Genomic DNA, 25,391 nt, shown 5'->3' on the forward strand with positions numbered 1-25,391 from the left:
TTATAGGGTCTGTTATTATAATCCCCATTTACTAGATGAGGAAACTGAGGTTCAAAGATTTGAGGAGAGTCTCCCAAGTTTACATATCTACAGTAATAGAAAACTTAAACTCAGAGCCAAATGTTTCATGTTCTTTAATGTTAAGAGTTAAGATGCTCATGTTCCATGCTCTTTAATGTTGAGTTAAGATGCTAGTTCTAAAAAAAAAAAGCCTGTCTTACATGCAAAAACAAACAAACAAAAGCCGATGAAAAGGATACTCATTCTAGGCTGTGCTGAATGGGGTTCCATAGTGTAAAGATCAACAGTATTAATGTTAATCTTTAAAATTTAAAGTAGTAAGTTGGTGTTAGAAGAAGGGTGTCCAAAGCTTAGTTCCACAAGTATTGGTGTAGCAAGTCTCTTTCCTGTCTGTCTTCCATTTTCCTCCTCTCAAAAATAGGGGAAATTGGCATTATTTCCCACGGCTGTTGCAAGAAGTAAATTGACCTAGAATATGCAAAAGCAGCTACAACAGTGTCTGGCTCTTGGCAGACACTCAATAAGTGTAGCTGAATGAGATTCTTTGTAGCTTATAATCCAGCAATAACACATAGGAACATGCCTGCAGATACAGTGATTTTTTTTTTTAACACTGAATATAAGAGCGGCAGTGAAGACATTAGTGCTCATTTCTATAACTGCGTGTTGACAATTAGGCAGTGAAACATGAGGACAGGGCAGAAGCAGGCAGAATAACCTAGGGGTTAAGAGCACCACCCAACCTGATCAAATCCACTTACCAGTTTTGGGCCCTTGGGAAAGTCATCAGCCTCTCCCTGCCTGTTTTCTCTTCTGTAAAATGGCAGCGCAGTTGTGCGGATTAAAAGAGTGACTGCATGCAAAGCACTGAGAACACTGGCTGACCCAGGGTGAGCACTGTGTGAGCAGCCCCCTCCTCCCACTGCCAACCAGCCATCTCTCCCTCCTCTGATCCTTTGTAACTCTCATGAATGCCACAGACAGTTCTGGATAACTTTCATGCCTCGGCATTTTGGGGCATATACATGTTTTATCACTCCTACTAGACTGAAGCAATTTGAAGGCAGGACGCTGTCAGATTTGGCCCTTACACAGAAGAAGTTCTCCATAGTTGATTGTGGAATCAGTGAAAAAACTTAGAACACAGCCTTGGGGTCCAGTTCTGAGGGGCACAGGGCCATATGCTTCCCCTCCCATGCAACTCCATGCGGGGCCCCCTGCTTCTCCGGTTTTGTCCTGGCTACAGAGATTCCAAGAAGAGCACCCTTGCTCTGAAGAGGTTGACTGGGGTTGTAGGGGTCTGGTTACCCCTCCCCACAACACTTTATCCTTCAGCCAGCACCTGAGACCACAAACCAGCCTGATAGGCTGGCAGATTAAGTGCCCAAAGAATGTGGGTGCGTGATGAAAGAAAGTTTCCCCTCGGTTCTGTCTGAAAGCCCACCCTTGCTCTCCAGGCATCCTCTGGGACACAGCTTGAAGATAATTAGCATAGGAAATTATTAGCTATGAGGCTTTCTGAGACTCAGGGTAGGAAAAGCGATCAAGGGCCCAAGGGACTGAGAAGGGGAAGAGGAAAGAAGGTGAATTTCTGGAGCCTGGGAAACAGAGGATGGTTCTCTCTCCCCTCCACAGTCCAGGGAGTGAGGGTCTGGTTCACAAGGTATCAGAGGGGAAGGACCCCAGAGGTCCTCTGTATCCAGCCCTCCTAGGGAAATGACCAGGGTAGGCAGACCACACTGCTCACATCTGTTTCAGGATTATTCCTTACCCCTGTCTTTCCATCCCCCTCCACTGATGTTCAACACATGGGTCATGCTTTGGGAACAATCAGACCTGATTTCAAAGGAGGACTTCATCAATTATCATTGGTGTGATGCTGGCCAAGTTCCCTAACCTCTCTGGGCTCCAACTTCCAATATTACTAATGTTACTATTCCAACAACACTAATTTCATAAAATTGTTGAAATTGATGAGGGCTAGTTATGTTAAGTCTCCAATGGTGCCTTGTACCAGATAACTGTTCAACAAATTTTTATTGGGGTAATACAGTTCCAGGTTCATTGTACCATACAACCCCTTTCCCTCTGTTTTCATCTAGCTTAAAGCCAATCAGAGTCACATCAAGGAATCAGGCAATCTGGGGCGGGGGTGGGGGGTGAAGATGGGATAGCAGGACAGTCCTTCCTGTTGCCTGGGTGACCTGTCAGGGAGAATTACAGGCTGAACCGAACCTCTTATCTGTATATGTGTGCTGGACAAGGCATTTATCAATTAGACTGAGCCATTTCCTGCCCTGAAACCTCTAGCTGAGCTGTCTGTCTAACCTCCTCCCAAGCCCTACTTGCTTTTCTCCAGTGAAGACACTGGTATCTGAACAGACAGATAGGTTGGATGGTTGATTGGGGAAAGAAATATTGCAAAAGTGATATCAATAACAATCAATAACAGTAGCAAACTTTTGAGGGTGGACTGTTTGCCTGGTAGATTGTATGCCCGTTACTTCATTTCATTATTATGACTCTAAGAGAAAGGTGCTCTATTATCCCGGTTTTATAGATAAAGAAACTGAGGCTCAGACAGATCCAAAAACTTGTGCACGGTCACATAGTTAACAAGTAGGAACTTTGGATTTGAGTTAATCTGACTTAAGGGCCCATGTACCATGATGAACCCAATACCTTACTAGATGCCTTAAATAATTTCTAATCCTCACAACAACTTTATGAGCTGGATATTTCTTTTTAACTACTAAGAAAACAAATTAGAGAGGATATATGATTTGCCCAAGGTCATACAGCTAAGAGCTGTGGAGCCAGTGTCCAAATCTGAAGTTTATATATTTTCTCCATCCCATTCTACCCCAGTGCCTCTTGTTCATCAAAGCTTGGAAGGGGGGACTCTGAGAAGGGAAACTGACCTTGATAAACAATAAACACCCAGTATATTGCTGATGCTTTTACATCAGCACCTCATTTAATCCCCACAAACACTCTAATAAGAAGGTATACTTAGTCCCAAGGAGAAAATCAAGCCCAGAGAATGCAGTGACTTGCCCAAGATCACACAGCTACAAGCAAGAAAATAAGGAACCATCTTCACTACTGGCTCTGGAGGGCTTGCTGTTTTTGCTGGAGTGTACAGTCCACAATGCCCCCTCCGCTGGCTTGTGACTTCACTTTGTTCCCAACCCAAGGCTCCCTCTGTGCTTCAGGAGACTCACCTCTATCACAAGGCTCCTTGTCCTCTGCCTTTCAGTTTGGGTTGGATGAACAGGAAGCTTCAGGAGGAGATCAGAAGCCTTCAGAGAGAGTACGGGGTATTTGTTCCACTCACTCTCCCTGGGTCCTGAGAACACCCTCTCAGGCCTGTGGTGGGAACAGCTTTCTGCTGTTGCTCTAGCTGCCTCAGTACTTCTTGTCCCACCCCTGCAGGTGGTCCCTTAATCATCTCAGCTGTCTTTCTGTTTCCTGCTCGGGGTTGACCAAGTCTCCTAATGTCCACCTGAGGCTGCCCCTCTTAGGGCTACTTGGAAGGAAAGCCAGTGGCTTCTCTGTGGGCCAAACAGGTCCAAGGTTTCCCAAACCAATTAGTGCTGGGCAAGACAGTGGGCAGGTCCCTGATGTCATCCTTGCCTCAGTCTGTCTGGAACTGCAGCTGGGGGGCAGTGCAGACTTTCCACTTCCTCCTCTTCAGGATGTGAGGTTCAACTACAGGTTCTCTCTTAACTGGAGGGCAAAGGACTTACCCATCCCTTGCAGCGAGGCAATGGTGTGAGGACAAGAATTCCTGGCTTTTAATTCAGTTGTTAGTTCTCTGCTTTACTCTGCAGCATTTCCCTTCACAGCTCAATAAATATTTCACTAATGGTGACTCACAATAATCACCCCTCCATGCCATCCAGACAGCTTATGACCTAGAAATTCACTGCTCTTTGACGTATTCTTCCACTTTGCCCTACCAGGTCCCCAGCCTCTGGCTCTTCTCACATGGGAGAGCTGGCTGAAAACCAGATCCGAAAGGGGAGAAGCCCAGTGAGAGGGGAAGAAGCCTGCTCTCTCCCCACTGCTATGAGTACCAAGAGAAGATGAATGTGATGCTCTAGGAGATCTGCTGTCTCCTGAGCAAGAGATGTCTCCATTGAGTATATTCCCATCTGGAAAACATGGCCTTGGAATAGTGCTTGGCTGATCCTGGCACTGGGCTATGAAAACTAAATTACTTCTGCCCCAACTCATTCCTCCCACATGGAGCATTTGGAGAAAGAGCTGGGGAGAGGTTGAGGAGGAAGGGGGCCCAGTATGTGGCAGGGAACGAAGGGTGGGCTGGAGATAGAGCATGTGAAGACATGGTGGTGTGGGGCTATGTCCCTGGCACTTCTGGGGGCAAATAGAAGGGCCCACGCAGGACTGAGCAGGGACTTAGGAGCTGGGCCCAAGATCAGAGCCCTCTCAGCCCAGCTGCTGTCCACGAAAGACACTGTTGCTCCAGCACTGCCTCTGCACTTCCCACTCAACAAAGGCTCCTTCCCGTTGTTCACACATTAGGGTCATGTCGGGAGGAGGTGGAGAAGGGAGCCCCTTGCATCTTGGCTAGGAAGTCCTGGAGGGGAGCGACAGGGAGCAGCCTGGAGCAGGGCCAGAGAGCAGCAGAGGAGAGAGGACCCATCCATGTTGGGGCCTAGGGTGAGGAGGGAGAGGAGGGCTGCACTGCAGGCAGCTGGTGGTGCCAGAGCTGGGGGCAGAGGGCACACGGCGGGGACAGGCCGGGGAGCTGCGCTTCATTTCTGAGAAGGGGAGGCACTGGGCCTCTGTTTCCCTTTGGGCTTTTGCTATTTAATTGAGTGATTCCTGGCCCCAGAGCAACACAGCTCTTCTCTAGCACGCACTAGAGATGTCACTTAATTGCCTTCAGATTCTGCTTGGGGTTTTTCCTTCTGAATTTCTCCAAATAGTCTAGGTTTACCCTGACTGCCATCTTAGTGCATTTTGTTTTCTCTGCAACTTAGTGTCCCAGCAGTCCCTAGGAGCTGCACACCTTTCTGTAAGTCCCAGGGTGAGCCTCCCTCTGAAAGTCTGGGGACACCCATGCATGGGTTGTGAATCGGGTACCTTGCCCCCTCCCCCATCCACATACCCTCCTTCCTAGAGCACAGACTCTCAGACAGTGTCTGAAATGTCACAAAATGAAGACGGCTGATAGTAATTCTTCGGAAGAAATTGTAGGCTCCTCTTTTGGCTTGGATTTAAAAATGCAGACTTGAGGGACTTCTCCAGTGGTCCAGTGGTTAAGAATTCAGCTTCCAATGCAGGGGACATGGGTTGGATCCCTAATTGGGGAACTAAGATCCCACATGCAGCAGGGCAACTCTCGCAACACAACCATTTGTGCCCGCATGCCCTGCAACAAAACATCCTGCATGCAGCAACTAAGACCCAACGCGGCCAAAAATAAATAAAATTGAAATTCAAAGTAACACTAATAAAAACAAAATAAAATGCAAGCTCAAGGTAGGATAAAACCACCTTGCCTGTTTAGGGTGAGTTTGTTTACCAGGGAGTTTTCATTCTCTGAGAGAGATTGATCTGACAGTACCTGGAGCCGCTTCATTCCTCTGAACCCTTAATTTCAAATATGCCACCTTCTGGCTGCAAATCTTGTCCTTTCAGCTTTTCTCCATACCCCTCATTCTTCCTCGAGACCTTCAGCTCTCAACCCCGCTAAGTATGTCAGCCCCTCCTGAACTACCCCTTCCCTGACTAGGTGTCCTTTTCTTGGTTGACTGTTTGGCCCAGCCTCTTGTGATCTGGCCCTGTGTTAGTGTCCTATGGCTGCTGTAACAAAGTACCATGAGCTGGGGGTGGGGATGGGGTCTTAAAACAAAGGGAAATTTATTGTCTCACAGTTCTAGTGGCTAGAAGTCCAAAATCCAAGTGTTGGCAGTGCTGCGCTCCCTCTGAAAGCTCTAGGGGAAAATGCTTGCCTCTTCCAACTCTTGGTGGTTCCTGGCATCTCTTGGCTTGTGGCAGCATCACTCCAATCTCTGCCTCATCTTCACATGGCTTTCGTCCCTGTGGGTCCATTTCTGTCTCTTACAAAACCAGTCATTGAATCTAAGGCCCATTAGAGTGAATGGGCTTCTGTGGTGGCTCAGATAGTAAAGAATCTGCCTGCAATGCAGGAGACCCAGGTTTGATCTCTGGGCTGATAAGATCCTCTGGAGAAGGGAATGGCTACCTAATCCAGTATTCTTTGCCTGGAGAATTCCATGGACTGAAGATCCTGGTGGGCTACAATCCATGGGGTCACAAAGAGAAGGACACAACTGAGCAACGAACACCTCCTTTCACTTTTCAATCTAGTATGACTTCATCTCAATCCTTACCTAATTACATCTACAAAGACCCTATATCCAAACAAGTTCACATTCTTAGGTTCTTGGTGGACATGAATTTGGGGAGGACACTACTATACCTACTACAGACCCCCTTTTCCTTCTATACCTGCCTTCCAAATCCCCATGCTTGGCTCATGACCTCAGCATCTCCCTTTGAACTTGGGGCTGCTATGCCCAGCTCTTAGCTCCTCCCACACCTCACTGCTTGCTTCCACAGCCTCGTCTCTCCTTTCCCTCAGGAGCCAGACTGCAGAGAGACAGTGGAGCTCAGTGGGCAGGAACTCCCTGACCTCCAGCCCTAGGGCCATCTTTCACCTTTCCCACCTTCCTTCAACCCATTTAAGGCCCTAGATATTCCTCCTCTTCTTTGAGGTTCATTCAGACTTTCACAACTCTATACCTGGTCTATGGTAAATTATCCCGACTGTGTTTTTCTGCTTTCTCATTCATCCTACTCTTGTCTCTCCTCTCATTCCACTCTGCTTCTTAAAAGCCATTCATTCATTCACGTATTTATCAAGCGCCTGATATCTGCCAGCCATTATACTAGCTCCTGCCACCCCTCTGGCCTCATTTTCTACACCAGTGAAATCATTGTCTGGTCAGAGGTTAATAGTAGAGAAAGAGCTTCCCATGGCTTAGCTATAGGATAAAAAGTGCAATTTCTTAGGTTGTGGATAACCCCCTTAATAATGTGACCCAACTTACCTTTGACCTCTGTCTCCCTAGCTTACACATCTAGCCGGATCAAGCTGGGCACACACTTGTATGCTGTGGTGCTTGTCCTCTGACTGATATGCCCCTGCCTCCTGTCTGCCTGGAACACTAGCCATCTTCAAAGATTCCATGCTAATGCTACTGCCTCCCAGGAAACTTCCAGGACAATCCTGTCCCAGACCCCCTTTTTCTTGTCATATAGAATTCTTACTGCATGAATTATATTGCCTTTCAATGATTTGTTTACATGTCTGTTTCTCTTTTCCCTTGTAGTCAAGGACTACATTCACTCATTTTTATATATTCATTTCTATATTCACTTTTATATCCTCTGTATCCAGAATATATTTTAATAAATGTTTAAGTTTTTCATAAAAGAGATGGTGGAAATCTCAATTCAGCTGAGCACTGAACCTACCTAAAAGAGTTAGAACCTCACCCGCCTCACCCCATCCCCTGCACCTGACCCCACTGTGCATTCTCCTGGGCTGCCCACTGCCATGGAGGCTCACATGTGTTAGGAGTTGAATTGTGCTCCCTCCAAATTCGTACATTGAAGGACTCTTGGTAGCTAGAATATGACTTTATTTAGAAATAGAATCTTTGAAGATGTAATTAGTTAAGATGAGGTCATTCTGGAGCGGGGTGTGTCCCTAATCCCAGACAACAGGTGACTCTACAAAAGGGAAACATCTGGACACAAACACACACATGGGATGGAGGGGGGATGCCTTGTGAAGTTGAAGGCAGAGATCAGTGTGAAGCTTGTTCATGCCATGCCACACCAAAGACTGCTGGAAAACTGCCAGGAGCTCAGTCAGGGTCATGGAAGAGACTCTCCTCCCAGCTTCAGAAGGAACCAACACAGAGGTGGCCCTGATCTGGGACGTCTAGCCTCCAGAACTGTGAGAAGATACATTTCTATTGTCTAAAAAAATTCTGTTCTTCAAGCGACTCTGTTTATTGCATTTTGTTACCCCAGACCTAGGGAACTAACACAGGAGATAAAAATGCTCAGAGAAAACAGCTTTTCATTTCCATAGCAAAGCCCTTCATCTTTCATACCTAGGTACCATTTAATCCCCCCTAAACCAGTGAGCAGGGGTCTCCTTGGTTATTATTCTCCCCATCTTCAGGTGAAAAAACAAAAACTGAAGCTCAAGAAGGGCAAAGTCATTTGGCTTTTAGTTTTCCCTGTTTTTTTCTTGCCCTTTTTTTTTTTTTTTTACAGACTTCAGTTTTCGTCTCTTTCCACTACTACATCAGGCTGCCTTAAGGCAGCTTTGAAATGTCCAAAATATTATGTGGTTTGTGAAGTTGTTAGCATTATTCACGAATAACAACCTGTGGTTAGTCTTCTCCAGGAGAGTCCTGCCTTTGAAACTAAAGCATGTTGTTCTCACCCAGCTCTGTGGGTCCTATAGGACCCCTTTCAAGGCCCCCAAGAGCAGGGGACCATTGGGCCATCTGAGCACCTAGAACCACTAGGTGCCCACCCTGCCCCAAGCTGAGGACCTGGGAAAGACACTCACCCAGGCCACTCTTGCTGTCTCCACCCTGGCCAAGGAGCGTCCCCGAAGATTGGCCATTTCTCTCTTCTGACAAAGGAGTTCTGGGGACCAGCCCAGGCCTGCTTTTATGCCTCAGGATCACATCTCATCTAGACACCCCCCAATCATTGCCTCAGGCCCAGTGACCCTCCACCAATGGGATTGCATCTTTTTTTACAAAATAACATAATTTTTTTTTTAAGATTTATTTATTTTGGGCTGTGCTGGGTCTTCACTGATGTGCATGGGCTTTCTCTAGTTGCAGTGAGTGGGGGTGGGGCTACTCTTCATTATGGCGCATGGGCTTCTCATTGCAGTGGCTTCTTTTGGTGCAAAGCATGGGCTCTAGGGCATGAGGGCTGAATAATTGTACTGAACAGGCCCAGGTGCCCCGTGGCATGTGAAATCTTCTCAGACCAGGGATCAAACCCATGTTCCCTGCATTGGCAGGCAGAGTCTTAACCACTGGACCCACCAGGGAAGTCCTGGGATTTTCTTTTTAAAGGTTCCACCACCTACTCTCATCCTTGAGAGTTTCCTACCCACTCCACTGGCTGCAAAGGAGCCAGAGTGCTCAGTGGCTCCTTCCTTTTTTATTACCAAGTCGGATGCAAACCCACTCACTGGCCACACAGCAAAGCCAATCTATTTACCCCACAGCTGTGGGGAAGGAAAGTGCAGTGTTTACTTATTACTGGACCCTGAGCAAGGAGATGGGAATACCAGACCACCTGACCTGCCTCTTGAGAAACCTACATGCAGGTCAGGAAGCAACAGTTAGAACTGGACATGGAACAACACACTGGTTCCAAATAGGAAAAGGAGTACGTCAAGGCTGTATATTGTTACCCTGCTTATTTAACTTACATTCAGAGTACATCATGAGAAACGCTGGACTGGAAGAAGCACAAGCTGGAATCAAGATTGCCAGGAGAAATATCAATAACCTCAGATATGCAGATGACACCACCCTTATGGCAGAAAGTGAAGAGGAACTAAAAAGCCTCTTGAAGAAAGTGAAAGAGGAGAGTGAAAAAGTTGGCTTAAAGCTCAACATTCAGAAAACGAAGATCATGGCATCTGGTCCCATCTCTTCATGGGAAATAGATGGGGAAACAATGGAAACAGTGGCTGACTTCACTTTTTTGGGCTCCAAAATTACTGCAGATGGTGACTGCAGCCATGAAATTAAAAGACACTTACTCCTTGGAAGGAAAGTTATGACCAACCTAGATAGCACATTCAAAAGCAGAGACTTTACTTTGCCAACAAAGGTCCATCTAGTCAAGGCTATGGTTTTTCCTGTGGTCATGTATGGATGTGAGAGTTGGACTGTAAAGAAAGCTGAGCACCGAAGAATTGATGCTTTTGAACTGTGGTGTTGGAGAAGACTCTTGAGAGTCCTTTGGACTGCAAGGAGATCCAACCAGTCCATTCTAAAGGAGATCAGTCCTGGGTGTTCATTGGAAGGAATGATGCTAAAGCTGAAACTCCAGTACTTTGGCCACCTCATGCGAAGAGTTGACTCATTGGAAAAGACCCTGATGCTGGGAGGGATTGAGGGCAGGAGGAGAAGGGGATGACAGAGGATGAGATGGCTGGATGATATCACTGACTCAATGGACATGAGTTTGAGTGAACTCTGGGAGTTGATGATGGACAGGGAGGCCTGGCGTGCTGCGATTCATGGGGTCCCAAATAGTTGGACATGACTGAGCGACTGAACTGAACTGAACTGAGCAAGGAGAATGGGCAGCTGGTTCTCAAAGACCTGAACTCCCAGATGAGTTTCAGGCAAGAGTTTTTAAAGGCAATATTAGGTGTGAGGCTTCCCTGATAGCTCAGTTGGTAAAGAATCCACCTGCAATGCAGGAGATCCTGGTTTGAATCCTGGGTCAGGAAGATCCCCTGGAGAAGGGATAGGCTACCCACAGCAGTATTCTTGGGCTTCCCTGTGGCTCAGCTGGTAAAGAATCCACCTGCAATGCGGGAGACCTGGGTTCGATCCTTGGGTTGGAAAGATCCCCTGGAGAAGGGAAAGGCTACCCACTCCAGTATTCTGGCCTGGAGAATTCCATGGACTGTATAGTCCATGGGGTCGCAAAGAGTAGGACACGACTGAGCGACTTACACTTAAGTGTGAGGGTTATAGGGTGTATGATCAGCTCATGAACACTGTTCTGATTGGTTGGTGGTGAGGTAACAGGGTGATGCTTTGGGAATCTTAATCGTCAACTTTCTGGTTCCAACTAGTGTGAGGTCTCCATGCTGGTGGTCAGCATGTAGTCACCATGGTCCTCCAGGTGGGAGTCTTAGTTTCTGCAGAAAATCCAGAAGATAGGTGTGCTTGCATGCTAAGTCGCTTCAGTCATGTCTGAATCTGTATGACCCTATGGACTGCAGTCTACCAGGTTCCTCTGTCCATGGGATTTCCAGGCAAGAATATTGGAGTGAGTTGCCATGCCCTTCTCCAGGGCCTCTTTCTGACTGAGGGATTGAACCTGTCTCCTGCATCTCCTGCATTGGCAGGTGGATTCTGTACCCCTAGGGCCACCAGCAGGTTATTATATATATTCGTTGAGGAGGAACTAGGAGTCCTGTGACTCTATTGCTCCAATCATTAGCTACTTGAGTCTGCTCTTTGGAACTTGGGGAAGGTCAAGCAAGAAACAGGGGACAGAAATGGAGGGCCTTGTACCCAGGAAGGCCCCACAGGATCCTGCTCAGTTTCAATCCCTCCTTTTCTTTGATACTCCTTAATCCTGAGGAGAATAGGGGTTGGACTAGAAAGAGAATACAGTTTTGGATTTTTTTGTTGTTCAGCTGCTCATTTGTGTCTGACTCTTTGCGACCCCATGGACTGCAGCACATCAGGCTTCTTGTCCTTCACCAACACCCAGAAGCTTGCTCAAACTTATGTCCATTGAGTCAGTGATGCCATCCAACCATCTCGTCTTCTGTCATCCCCTTCTTCTGCCTTCAGTCTTTCCCAGCATCAGGGTCTTTTCCAATCAGTCAGTTCTTTGCATCAGGTGGCCAAAGTATTGGAGTTTCAGCTTCAGCATCAGTCCTTCCAACAAACATTCAGGATTTCCTTTAGGATTGACTGGTTTGGTCTCCTTGCTGTGCTGTCCAAGGGACTCTCGAGAGTCTTCTCCAACACCATAGTTCAAAAGCATCGATTCTTCAGCATTCAGCCTTCTTGATGGTCCAACTCTCACATCCATACATGACTACTGGAAAAACCATAGCTTTGACTCTATGGACATTTGTCAGCAATATAATGTCTCTGCTTTTTAATATGCTGTCTAGGTTTGTCACAGCTTTTTTTCAAGGAGCAAGTTGTTTGTTTTTTTTTTTTTAATTTCATGGCTGCAATCACCATCTGCAGTGATTTTGGAGACCAAAAAAATAAAGTCTGTGACTGTTTCCATTGTTTCCCCATCTATTTGCCATGAAGTGATGGGACCAGATGCCATGATTTTAGTCTTTTGAATGTTGAGTTTTAAGCCAGCCTTTTCACTCTCCTCTTTCACCTTCATCAAGAAGCTCTTTAGTTCCTCTTTGCTTTCGGCCATAAGGGTGGTATCATCTGCATATCTGAGGTTATTGATATTTTTCCCAGCAATCATGATTCCAGCTTGTGCTTCTTCCAGCCCAGCATTTCTCATGATGTACTCTGCATATAAGTTAAATAAGCAGAGTGACAATATAGAGCCTTGATGTACTCCTTTTCCAATTTTGCATGAGTCTGTTGTTTCATGTCCGGTTCCAACTGTTTCTTCATGACCTCATACAGGTTTCTCAGGAGGCTGGTAAGGTAGTCTGATATTCCCATCTCTTTATAAATTTTCCACAGTTGTTGTGGTCCACACAATCAAAGGCTTTAGCATAGTCGATGAAGCAGATGTTTTTCTGGTATTCTCTTGCTTTTTCTATGATTCAACAGATGTTGGCAATTTGATCTCAAGGAATAACAAATGAAAAATAAATGAAGCGAAACAGGACCATGGAAGATGACTTTAGGATACCCTGCCCACTCGGGGATGGTGTTCAAAGACAGGGCTTTGTGTCTTCTCTCTAGCTGGACCTTTGGAAGTAAAAGCCCAAAGGTAAAAGTAGAAGTGTGCTCAGTCACTAAGTCATGTCCAAATCTTTGTGACCCCATGGGCTGTAGCCTGCCAGACTCCTCTGTCCATAAATTTCCCAGGCAAGAATACTGGAGTAGTTTGCCATTTCCTTCTTCAGGGGATCTTCCTGAGCCAGGGATTGAACCCACATCTCCTGTATTGGCAGGCAAGCCACCAGGGAAATCTCAAAAGTAGAAGTAGCAGTAATTATTTGAACAACCCTGGGGTCAGATGCAGTGAGGTCTGCCCTCCTTACTACTAGCTTTGAAGGTCTAAAATTGTATTAAGGTAGATAGTAAGTTTTCCAGGTTCACTACCCCATTTCCTAGTTCTCAGATACTTCAAAATGGTGGATGCCATCTTCACACCTACCTTCCTGGAGCCCACCCTTACCCCTACCGCCCCAGTGTCCAGATGGGGGAATTCCCTTTGCATAGACCTAGGGTCTGTCTTCTGAGTTCTGGTCTGAGAATCTTCTTTGTCTTCATGACAGATTCCTTCATGACTTTCACCCTACTGGGGGAGATCCTCTCTCTTCCCACCCACCCAAACCATTGTAGCCTCAACCTACAATCATGTTTGAATACAACATTAAATGTAATAACCAAGCAAGAGAATCACACATACAGTACAAGGGGATGTAATTTCTACAAATCTTGATTTTGCATTTGTAATCTATAGCTCTCTGAAGCTGTGGTTAAGAGGGGGATCATCGTAGCTATTCACGTTTGGGCTCCAAATACACCACAGCTGAGCCATATGACCTTAAGGAGTTTGATTAATTTCTCTGCGCCTCAGTGTGCTAATCTGCAAAATGGGATAACAAAAATATTTACCTCATAATAATCCACTCATTGGATTACATAAAAAGATGCTTGCAACCAGTACTCTGTGTGGCCTACAGTGAATTCCCAATATTAGTTATCAATATGCTATCCTTACTTCCCACAGTAAAATAGTTATTTTCAACATTTAAGAAAATTGTTTCTATCAGGGTGAGTATGGTGCTTGTCACATAGTAGGTACTTGATAAATGCTTTTTGAAGGAATGAGGTAAGCATATTTGGTTTGGGAAGACCTCCTTTCAGGCTCCTGACTGATGACAGTCACCATAAGGAGAGCTGTGATATTCTGATCTATAATAAGAAACACACATTTGGTCTTTGTTCCATTTCCTGGCACAAAGCTAAAACTCTTGGAATTTCCTGTGACGAGAGCAATAAAGGTGTCTTTTGCTATGTCAAAGAGGTGATTTTTGGAAAACACTCAAGGAAAGGAAGCTGATTGGCTGGGAAGTCAACCATGCTTGTGATTACAGGGTTGGAACCTTTAGTCCCTTTGCCCCCCTCACCTGGGGGAAGGGGAAGAGAGGGACTGGAGATTGAGTTCAATCACCAATAGGCAGTGATTTAATCAAGCCTGCTTACATAATGAAACTTCCGTAAAAATTCTAAAGGATAGGGTTCGGAGGGTGGCTGCCTCAGAGGGCACGGAAGCTCCGAGCCTTTCCGCACACCTCAGGCTGCATTTCTCTTCCATCTGGTGGGTCGAGTTATATCGTTTGACAATAAACCAGTTATCTAGTAAGTAAAATACTTCTCTGAGTTCTGTGAACCAGTCTAGCAAATTAACTGAACCCAAGGAGGGGGTCATTGGGACCTCCAATCTATAGCAGTGTGGTCAGAAGAACAGGTAACAACCCGGACTTATGATTGGCATCTGAAGTGGGGGCTCTGGGGCAGTCTCGAGGGACTGAGCCCTTGTCATGTGGGATCCCATCTCAGGTAAATAGTGTCAGCATTGAGTTAAACTGTGGGACACCCAGTTGGTGTCTGAGAATTGCTTGGAGGCATGGGAAAACCACCAACACATAGGAATTGGTGTCAGAATCATAAGGACACAGTCCATTCCAATACATGATTGAGATGCAATACTTTATGGTCTCCCTTGATCCTCATACCCTGGGTGAGGTTCGCAGGTCACTTCAAAGATGCTTTGCTGGAGTCCCTCCACCTGCAGCTGCACAGGGCTCCTTCAGCAGAACCAAGAGCTAAGGGAGGGCCAAAAGAGCACAGGCTTATTGGAAGAGAATGGTGTCACAGGCAAATACCCAAGGCAGAGGAAAAGCAAAGAAAAGCTCTAATCTTCTGCTTATCTGTGGTCAGACATGCGTGAGCCCTGCTCCTCTCCTAACTCTAAAAAATAGAAAAGGAAAAGGAAGCAATGAGGCAACAGATGGACTCAGTTTTGGAGACAAAAAAAGAAGATTTTGTAAATACTGGAGGTTGTCTCTCATGAAAGGGGAGAAGTGACGCCAGCAGGGCAGGGTCCTTCAGCTCCACTCCAGGGATGACAGTTTCTTTTATCTCTTTCTTCCCTCTGGGATTAGGGGAGTGATGGAGATAATTTACCATTTAATGTGGGCAGATGGCTTAATTAAGCTAAATCAAAAGGCAACTACAGTGGCTGTGAGTGTGTGAAGGACTCCAGGTGAGACCTGCCAGATGTGTATTTTCACCTTCAGTCTCCTGGTTCGACCCAAGGCACTGCAGTGCAGGGTACCAGGGGTGACTCGCTTGTGAATTCAGGGTCCCAACTTCCGAGGCAGGTTCCTCCTGCAGCCTCTGCCAGAGCATCCTGGGTGAGTCCTGGCTCTCATTTGAGAAAAGCCTCTGGCTCTGTAGGCAGCGTCCAACTCAAGAGACAGTGGCCGCTACAGAAGCTGGTGCTGCTGGGCCCTCCTGAGGCTTCTCCTGAGATTTCTGGGTGCTCAGTCACCCAGGGATTGAAGCCAAGTCCTTGCCCTCAGGCAGTTTATAGTCAGGAGGGGATACTAAACTCTAGGGCCTTCACAGAAAAGGCTGAGAGATTCGAGTCCTTCTCCTAAGTCTGACAGATGAACACACAGAGACCTAGACATTGGAAGAAACTGGCTCACCGCAAAGAGAAGAGGGATGATAAGCAGCTCCCAGCTCCTGTACTGTGAGCATGCGCGGCTACAAGGATGCACGAGCGCACATGTGCGAATGTGCATGTATGGCTGTATTGGGCAATATGACAACAAGGGTCGGAGGATATAGAAAGCACAGATTTTCTAATTTCTGCTCCCGCCCTGCTTCCTGTCTTCCTCAATTTATGGGTTCCTGATGTAGGTCAAATCCTTTCCTGCCTCTAGTTATGTCTGAAGTTGGGGGAGGGGGCGGACCCCCACCACCCACCCCCAACAGGCAGTGAGCTTCTAGGTCCCACTCGCTCCAAGCCCAGAGCTTTACAGCCTTCAGGGGGTGGCTGCACATCATTTCCTCAGTGAATTCTACTTCGACAGCTCATTAACCTATGCTGTCTGCAGTTGGCAAGTCTGGGGGAGAAACAATTCCTCCGTCCTCTCAATCCCCCACCCCCATCCTCTAGACACCTCAAAATGATTGTTTTGGTCCAGAACCGGAGAAGTGATGTTTTCCAAACCTTAAGGCAATGTTTCTTGGCTCATCAGCTTGATTACTTTGCCGACTAGGAGCCCCCTCATCACCCCTACAGGAAGCCCGAGTCTGCCGCCTCTGAATCCCATGCCCCTGGGAGGATCTGAGTGATATGGGAAGGTATGCTTAGGGTTCTGTCCTCAGGGCTGCAGCTGAGTGCTTCAAGGAGGGTTCCAGGAGAGGCTAAACTGGGGAAAGATCACTGGGCAGCTCTGTGCAGGGTACAGGTGACAGTTACCCAGGAGTTCCACTGGGGGTAGTCGGGCAATGGAACAGGGGACCGTGGATGATGAGGACGCCAGCCAGCGACAATGCTATCTAGTAGATAGAATCGCTCCACAAAACATAAGATGGCCGATTAAATTTGAGTTTTGGATAAACAATGAATAATTTCCTACTATAAGTATATCCCAAATAGTCAATGTGTCATACTTATACTAAAACATTATTTGTTGTGATTTGAATCTCAAGGTTAACTGTTAAAATAAAAACTATCCTGTGTTTTATTCACTACATTGGGCAGCCCTAATGGTGGGGGGGACAACGAAGAGATGGTGGGACAGAGGACCAGAGGATGATAGCCAGTAGAATAGGGGGTGGTGGGCAGTAAGCAGGGCGTGATGGGAACGATGGGGCAGTAGACCAGAAATATATAGAGTGCCCAGGACCTCAGATCCTCAAGACTGACAAACACGGAATGGCTGGGGGAAAGCGGCAAAAGTGAGTTGATAACAAGCGGTTCCCCCAATAAGCTCTTAAAACTTGGCAGAGAGCTAGAACACCCTCTCCTCCCACCCTAGGGCAGCCACCAAACACAAGCACTCGGGCTGTTTCTGTTAGAGGATTTATGGTATTGGCTTTGCACGCACACTGGCCTGCATGTGAATCTGAGCTGAGTCCCCCACTAGCCGTGCACCTGGGCATGTAATTAACCACTCTGAGCCTCCATTTCTGAGAAATGGGGGTAAAAAGAGAATCAACCTTTTGTCATTGTCTAGTGGGTTAATGTTTATAAAGCTGTTAGATCACAGCACTCACTAAATGATAGCTTAAAATACCTAACACCCTCTAATCACCACAGGAAAGGGATAATAAAAAATAATAAATGCAGGGAAGTACACAGTACCAGGTCTTTCAAAGCTCTCACTCACAGCCATTATCCCTCTTTTAGAAATAATGGAAACCATCATTTCCACAGTCCCTTTTCTTACCAGAGAGTAGCACTCACTAAATCACCTCTCCTCCTTCTGTCCCGTCCTTCCCCAAGGCTGCTTTCTCCAGCATTAGTTCAGAACATGAGCTGTAGATTACAGTTCTTTCACCCCCTGAAGCCAAGCAGGCAGTGTGTATCTTAGGGAGACCATAAGGTGGGAGGCTCTTCATTCATTCAACACACTTGTATTAAGCCACTCCTGTGTATACTGAGGATAGACTAATGAATCAAACAGACCCTGTCCTTGCCCTCATGGAACTTACCGTCTAGTTGAAGGTCTCACCCCTTACCTCTCTCAACAGCTACTGCCACCTTCTCCTGAATAATTTAAAGACTGGGATGGCAAATTGATTAAACGACCATGCCAGTTCTGATGAGTCAGAACTGGCTTTAGTGTATTTAGCAATGCTCCAGTTCAAACAGGAAAAGTTTTGTGATTGATTAGTGATGTCTGCCATGGGTGCAGGAGGGAGAAGTGGTACCACATGTGCCATTGGTATTCACATCAAACATTTTCTTGTATTCTAAATCCCAGTAGAAGAGCTCACAGCTTGAACCTCAATGCTGTCTTAGGACAGTGAATTCAAGTCTCCAGGGAGAAGTGAGAAGCTTGAGTCCCCCGCTCAGCCGAAGGTAACTCTTCAGAACTGGCAGATCTAAGTCCCAAAGGAGGAAAGAAATGGACATGACACAGAGAAGTAAGATTGCACTCCTGGTTCCCTGGAAGACATGGCTGACAGACAGGAACAGAGTTGACCAGACAATGAGAGAAATTTGACAGTGAGAACAGTCCAGTGATGAGTGATAACCTAGCAGATCGACAGAGTGATACCATCATGGACCCTATCCCTACCCCATCAAGCTTCTCTAACTGAAAATGCTTTCTTTTAAAAATTTATTTACTTTTGGCTGCACTAGGTCTTCATTGCTGTGTGCAGGCTTTTTCTAGTTGCAGTGATCAGGGGCTTCTCTTAATTGTGGTGCGCGGGCTTCCCATTGCAGTGGCTTCTCTTGTTGCAGTGCACAGGTCATTAGGCCCCCAGGCTTCAGTCGTTGTAGCACACAGGCTCAGTAGTTGTGGCGGACGGGCTTATTTGCTCCCCAGCATGTGGAATCTTCCTGGACCAAGGATCCAACCTGTGTCCTCTGCATCGGCAGGCAGATTCCTATCCACTGTGCCACCAGGGAAGCCCTGAAAATGCCTTCTTTGATGATGAATGTTCTGTTGATGTTGGGAGTGACAGATAAGATGGCAGCAGGTGGCCCTGGGTCTGCTTAGTCTGGAAGGCAGCCCCAGAAGGTAAGGACAGAAACAGGAAGCCCTCCTGATACCTGAGATAAATGCCTTGGGCCTTGCCATCAAAACTCAGGAGGTCCTAATTACACATGCTCATGTATGTTTTTAATATTCATACAGATGGGTAGATAGTCTTATAGCTTGACTGTAACTTAGAGATCATTTACCCCAGGATTTCTAAACCTTGACACTATTGACATTTTAGCCAAATAACTTTTTTTGCTGTGAGGCTATGTTCTGTGAATTGTACAATGTTTGGCAGCATCCTTAGAAGCCAGTAACACCACATATTTCACATTGTTACAATCAAAAATATCTCCAGGTGCTGCCAAATGACTCCAGGGGAGCAAAGTCATCCCTGGTGGAAAACCACAGACTCAAAATCATCTCAGTTTACGAATAAAGAAATCAAGGTCTAGAGAGGTGACCTTCCGAAGGAAACTTTGATTTATTCTTTGATGAGTCTCTCTGGAGAATTCTTTATACTTCTCACACAAAGAAAGGGTATTGTAAATAGGCACGTAGTGTGATCCTATCATTATTGTTGTAGGATATATCATGTCCAACTCTTTGAGACTCCATGGACTTTAGCCTGCCAGGCTCCTCTGTCCATGGGATTTCCCAGGCAACAATACTGGAGTGGGTTGCCGTTTCTTTCTCCAAGGGATCTTCCCCACCCAGGGGTCAAACTCTCCTCCCCTGGTTGGCAGGCAGATTATTTACCACTGAGCCACCTGGGAAGCCCATAACTCTAATACAACCATATCACATTTTTTAGGGTGAGCCTACATTTGAGCTTCCCTTGTGGCTCACCTGGTAAAGAATGCCTGCAATGCAGGAGACCTGGGTTTGATCCCTGGGTTGGGAAGATCCCCTGGAGAAAGGAAAGGCTACCCACTCTAGTATTCTGGCATGGAGAATTCCATGAGTCCATGGGGGTTGCAAAGAGTTGGACACAACTGAGTGACTTTCACTTAGATTTAATCAGAGGTGGGCCCTGCTCCCGTATCCTCTCCTGGGGGTCCTAGGGCTGCACTGTTCACAATATGGCTTCCTACCCAGACCTTTATGGAATCTGGTTTAGAACAAAATGTACCAGGCTTTAGGGATGGAAACACTGTCACTCTCAGCTCCCACGGCAGTGCTCCTGGCTTGAATGTCAGTCTATAGGTCTTGGTATTAAAGGACAGAAAAGGACCTAGGTTTCATCAGAAAGGAAGAACCCCAAGGTTAGTAGTGGATGAGCTGTTTCAGGGGCAGATGAGGTGACTGAATAGGAAATGTGGCAGGCTGTCCGTTTCACCAATAAATCTTATTTTCTTAAAGAAAAGAACATGCCTCTGTTAATTTGTTAGAGCACAGAGTTGCCCACGGCTTTAAAAGTGGCACAGGGAATGGCATTACATTCCTATTATCTTCCTAATGCAGGCATCATGCGGCTATTCTATTTCACATTTCCAGCTAAAAAGCAAGCAATTTCAAAGGCATTCCGCTAGGCCTGAACGTTTTTAATGATGTGTTCTTTCTTGACTTCACTTGTAATATCACCCCTATCAAGTGAGTCTAGCCCCTGTGATTATTGAAATAGTTGAAGGAGATGGCTAAATTAAAATTCTGCCACTGTGTGGGGTGGTAGGTGGTGCTGAAAGCAAACGCTTCAGAAGGAAAGGACAGTTTACAGGTCCTTAGCAATTTAGTTAAACTTGAGTCTCTTACTAATTAAAAATGTGTGAGCTGTTTTGGTAAATACACATGACCCAGGTCTCAGCACCACTGAGAGCTTATTGGGGGAACTGCCTATTATCAACTCACTATTGCAGCTTTTCCCCTGCCTTTCCATGTTTGTCAGTCCTGAGTTTGTTTTTGGCACAGTGACATGATGCACCATGTCTGCATGAGATTGTAGGGCTGTTGTTTTCATGCTGTGTTGAATACAAAATGTCTTGCTCTCTCTGCCTGAAATGCTGTTGGATTTAGATGCACTGAAGGACTAACTCATGCTAACTAACCTCCTAAGAGGTGGATGGTAACTCAGAATTGTCTTGAGAAATGTTGTTCCCAAACAGCTTGGAGTCAGGAGTTGTCTGGATGGTATTAAGGCAGAATGTGGGGGCAAGAGGTTGGCTTATACTTTTAATGGTTAACATACATGCCATGGAAGCCAGGTACCTACATCTCTGCTCTAGAAGAATTCCCACCAAGGAGTCCAGGTACCCATGGGGGCTGGTCAGGGCTCCCTCACATTCTAACAGAGTTAGAAACACTCATGTTCACTGCCTCTTTTTTGCCTGGACACCATGAAAGCTACTCCATTTCTATCAACTCACTCTTTGCATGAACAGGTTATAAAGTATACATTCAGGTCCTAATGACATTTTAGTCCTAGGAGTATCTCGGGTCCTCCCTATAACCCACTAGCTTCTAAAGCCTGGTGACTCCCTTAGAACTCTTAGGGCAGCCAATAAACTTTGAAACAACTGGTTTTGTACTGCCTTTATCTCCCAGATGAATGGCTTTATCTGTGCATCCTGGGGGACTTCTCTACAACACCATTCACCCACACCCAGAGGGCATGTGTTTTGAGTTCATGGTTTTGAGTGATTTTAACCATCTTCCTCACCCCTCTGAGGTCTCCTTTTGTGACCCAGGAGTACATATTCCCAAGAGTAACATGTCAGGGCCAGGATCACCGTCAGTAGACACGGAGCAACAACACAATTCAAACCCACAATTTTAACTAGAATTGAACTAATCAATTCTCCAATCACTTCCTCGTTGCCAGACTCTGCATGATAACCAGGGGTCCCTGTTCTTTCTGTACTCTTCACCTCATAGATAAGACGGACACAGAGATAAGTAACTCTCAGAGAAGGTAGACCCTAATAAAGGCTTAGTTGTAGAACTAACCAACAAAGCACTAGCGTGTTCGTCTCTCTCACTAAATTGAGAGGAAACTGTGTCTTTATTTCTCTGTTTCTTCAGCACCAAGCCCAGGATCAGGCACACATATGTGCATAGTAAATGTTTACAGAATGAATGAAGGAACCGGCTTAAGAAACACGGAACACTTCCCATCTAGGGACCAAGCCAAGTCGGTGGAAGACACTTTCCATCATTAACTAGATGCCCTTTTTTGGCTTCCAGGCTCATTTTCTCTAGGAAACTTTTTATGCAGTTATAGAAGTGGAACTTTCCTTCTTTCTCTCCTTGCTCGGCTTCTTAATGGGCTTTCACTCTGCCAAGCCAATTGTCATGGGAACTGTAGAGACTTAGACACCACTACCAATTCCAGGGCCCTCCCTTGGAGATTTGGGAATGATCATTTTTATAATATGTGAAACCAGATAACACGAAGATGGAGGCATCTTAGGATAGGTTTACTAGATGCAAAGAATAGAAAAGCATTCATGCAAGCCAAAATAAAGAAGGAAATTATTGCAATGTTGAGGCTTCCCCAGTGGCTTTAGTGGTAAAGAATCTGCCTGCCATGCAGGAGACCAGGGTTCATTCCCTGGGTCGGGAAGATCCCTTGGAGAAGGAAATGGTAACCCACTCATTTTCTTGCCTGGAAAATCTCATAGGCAGAGGAACTTGGTGGGCTATAGTCAATGGGTTCACAAATGAGTCAGTCATGACTGAGGGACTAAAACAAACAAAAACATTATAAAGTTACAGTGCAGCTCATGGAAATAAAGTACAGCCCAGTTTCTTGCAAACTGAATCTGGAAAATTTGAATACTTAAGAGTTCAAGGTAGACACTCTCTTTGATTCTCTTAAGCCTCCATGATGTCTTGTTTATTTACATGTGGTGTCATTTTCCTCTCTTCATCTTCTCAAGAAGCTTCTCTGCTTCCTGATAACTTCAGCCTGTGGTTTGTGGGTGAAGTCCTTGCAATAATCTTTGAATTCTGATTGAGTTCTGGCTCTGTGTTTTAAATTCTTGAGAGGGTGACTGATTGGTTATTGACAAGCAATGAGGTTCAGGGCAAGCTGCCCCACATATGCCACTTTGACGCATGGATTATTTTGAGTTAAAGTTATCTTAGGGGACTTCCCTGGTGGGGTCCAGTGGTTAAGACTTCACCTTCCAATGCAAGGGTCGCAGGTCTGGTCCCTGGTGCTGTGCTTAGTCGCTCAGTTGTGTCCAGGTCTCTGTGACCCCATGGACTGTAGCCCACCAGGCTCCTCTGTCCATGGGGATTCTCAAGGCAAGAATACTGGAGTGGATTGCCATGCCCTCTTCCAGGGGATCTTCCCAACCCAGGGATAGAACCCAAGTCTCCCAAATTGCAGGCGGATTCTTTACTGTCTGAGCCACCAGAGAAGGCCTGGTCCCTGGTTGGGGAACTAAGATCCCACATGCCTCATGGCCAAGAAAACCAAAACATAAAACAAAAGTGATATGGTAACAAACTCAATAAAGACTTTTAAAATGGTTCACATAAAAAAAATCTTAAAAACAAAATTACCTTAAGCAGCCAATGCAAGAACAATACCCTGACCTTCCTTTGCTCCCTGAAAGCAGAAATAAATCTCCCACATGAAAGGTACCGTCCCTGTGCCAGGAGACAGAAAGCATCCTTATCACCAGAGATAGGGAATTTAGAGCTGAGAAGGATGTACAGGTATCTTCCACTTTGGGAAAGTCTGCTTTATGCCGCTTCACTTATACAAAAAACCTACATTTGCACCTGTTTTTGCTAACTGAAAGAAATCTGAAGAGGTTTATAAAAATGTGTGAAAAGCAAAAATAGCATTCAGCAATTGTTTTGCACAGCGCTGTTTTAGAGACAGCGTGCGCCCCATGTGGCAGGAGTGGCCCCGCCAAGCTCCTCCCCACAAAAACTCAACATCTCAGCATCAAGCCCCCACAGCTTTGAACTGTGTCTGTGAGCACCTGTGCTGTATCTCCATTTATTTTGTGTATCCATTAGCAAGATGTTTCCTTAGGTAATGGTTTCTTTGCTTTATACCAGTTCAGCTTGTGAAAGATTTCACAGGAATGTTCTACCTTTGGATAGCAGGGGAGCCTATATGAGCAAACTTTGCTTCTTCTTCACCAGTTTTACTACCCCAAACTCCAACTTCTTTGTATTGGCAATTCCTCTCAAATGTATTGTTTCTTTGTCTAAAAGGTATAAAAGCTGCCTGTTTTGGTCACTTCTTTGAGTCTCATATTTCTGTGAGCTCCTATATACACAAAACTGTAGTGGGTTTTTTCTCCTGTTCATCTATCTTGTATCAATTTAACCAACATGCCAGTCATTGTATCAATTTAACTAACATGCTAGTCAAAGAACCAAGAAGGGAAAAAGGGGAAAGTTTTACTCATAGTTCAGCATTGAGACAGGATCTGATTCTAGTCCAGTCGGCTGCAGGGGGGGCGGGGGATGTCACATTAAACAAATAGGACAGCTTGAGCCTGTTCCTTCAGTAGGGTTTAGTTCAGATCAAGAAAGATTTTGGAGAAAGGGGATTGGTGGCGGGCAGGGGGGAGGTCTCCAAAAAAAAGTTACTATATGTTAGATCAGTTTTGAGGTCATCAAAGTTAACAACTCTGGGGAAATTCGTGGCAGAAGAGGGGATGTGTCCAGGTCGTGGTGTTAATAATTTAAAGAAATGTAAGGTAATTGTGAGTGATTGTGTGGTTTGGCTCCAGGTCACTCTTAGCCTTTTACGTGTGTTCAGAGCCTCCTCCTCCACCACCAGCTGCCTGCCTGAGTCACTGTACAACTGTCAGCAAGAGGGAAGATTCCTGAAGCATGTGGCAGGGACAGTGTCCTCCCCCACCCCATAACCCACCCCCCTTCTGCCATATCCTAAACTAGAAACAACCTCACATGGTTATCTGCCTTCTGGCAAAACTGAGCCTAAATATTTCCAGGAACAGCTAGCCCTCTTTTTGCTGCAATGTCTGCCTCTAAAGGAGAAACCACCCTCTTGCTCCACACTCCCAGGGTTAAACCCAAGCAGCCCGAGACAGGGCAAGTACAGGTATTTGGGGTAGGAATGAGACAGTCCAAACAGATTTGAGCTCAGATGAGATTTGCTTCCTATTTATAGCTTTTTGCTCTTTAAAGATAAGTTTTCTAGACTAGACTTTCCTGACCAACAGCCAGGTTTCTGGATTCAAAACTCTCTCTAAAAAGTCCAGAAACCTAGGTTCCAGTGTGATTGCTATTATGTTAGCTGTGTGACCAGGGGCAGGTCCCTTCCCCACCCTGGACCTCAGATTCTTCACCTCTAAGCCAGCTCTGGCAGGCAATCCCTCCCCACCTTGCAGCCTTGGAACCCTCTTCACATAATGTTTCTGCTTCTCTTCTTGTTTCTCTGGGAATTAATTTGCTCATGCTCACAGTTTGTGCTCAGATCCGTCAACTATCAGCTTGACTCACTAAAGAAGTCTGGTAGCCACACTATGGGATGACTCACAGGAATGTGTGGATTTGGGGTTATCAGGTTGTTGGGCTGCCTCTCGCTCAGTCCACACTGAGATATCAGTATATCCTCACCCAACTTCTTGGTTTTGGTTTGAACTTTTCAGGCAGAAGTGTCTGTCCTTCATTATAATTCCCTGTTAATTCC

The sequence above is a fragment of the Bos mutus genome, chromosome 3 (genome assembly GCF_027580195.1).
Source record: "Bos mutus isolate GX-2022 chromosome 3, NWIPB_WYAK_1.1, whole genome shotgun sequence".
Classification (NCBI taxonomy): domain Eukaryota; kingdom Metazoa; phylum Chordata; class Mammalia; order Artiodactyla; family Bovidae; genus Bos; species Bos mutus.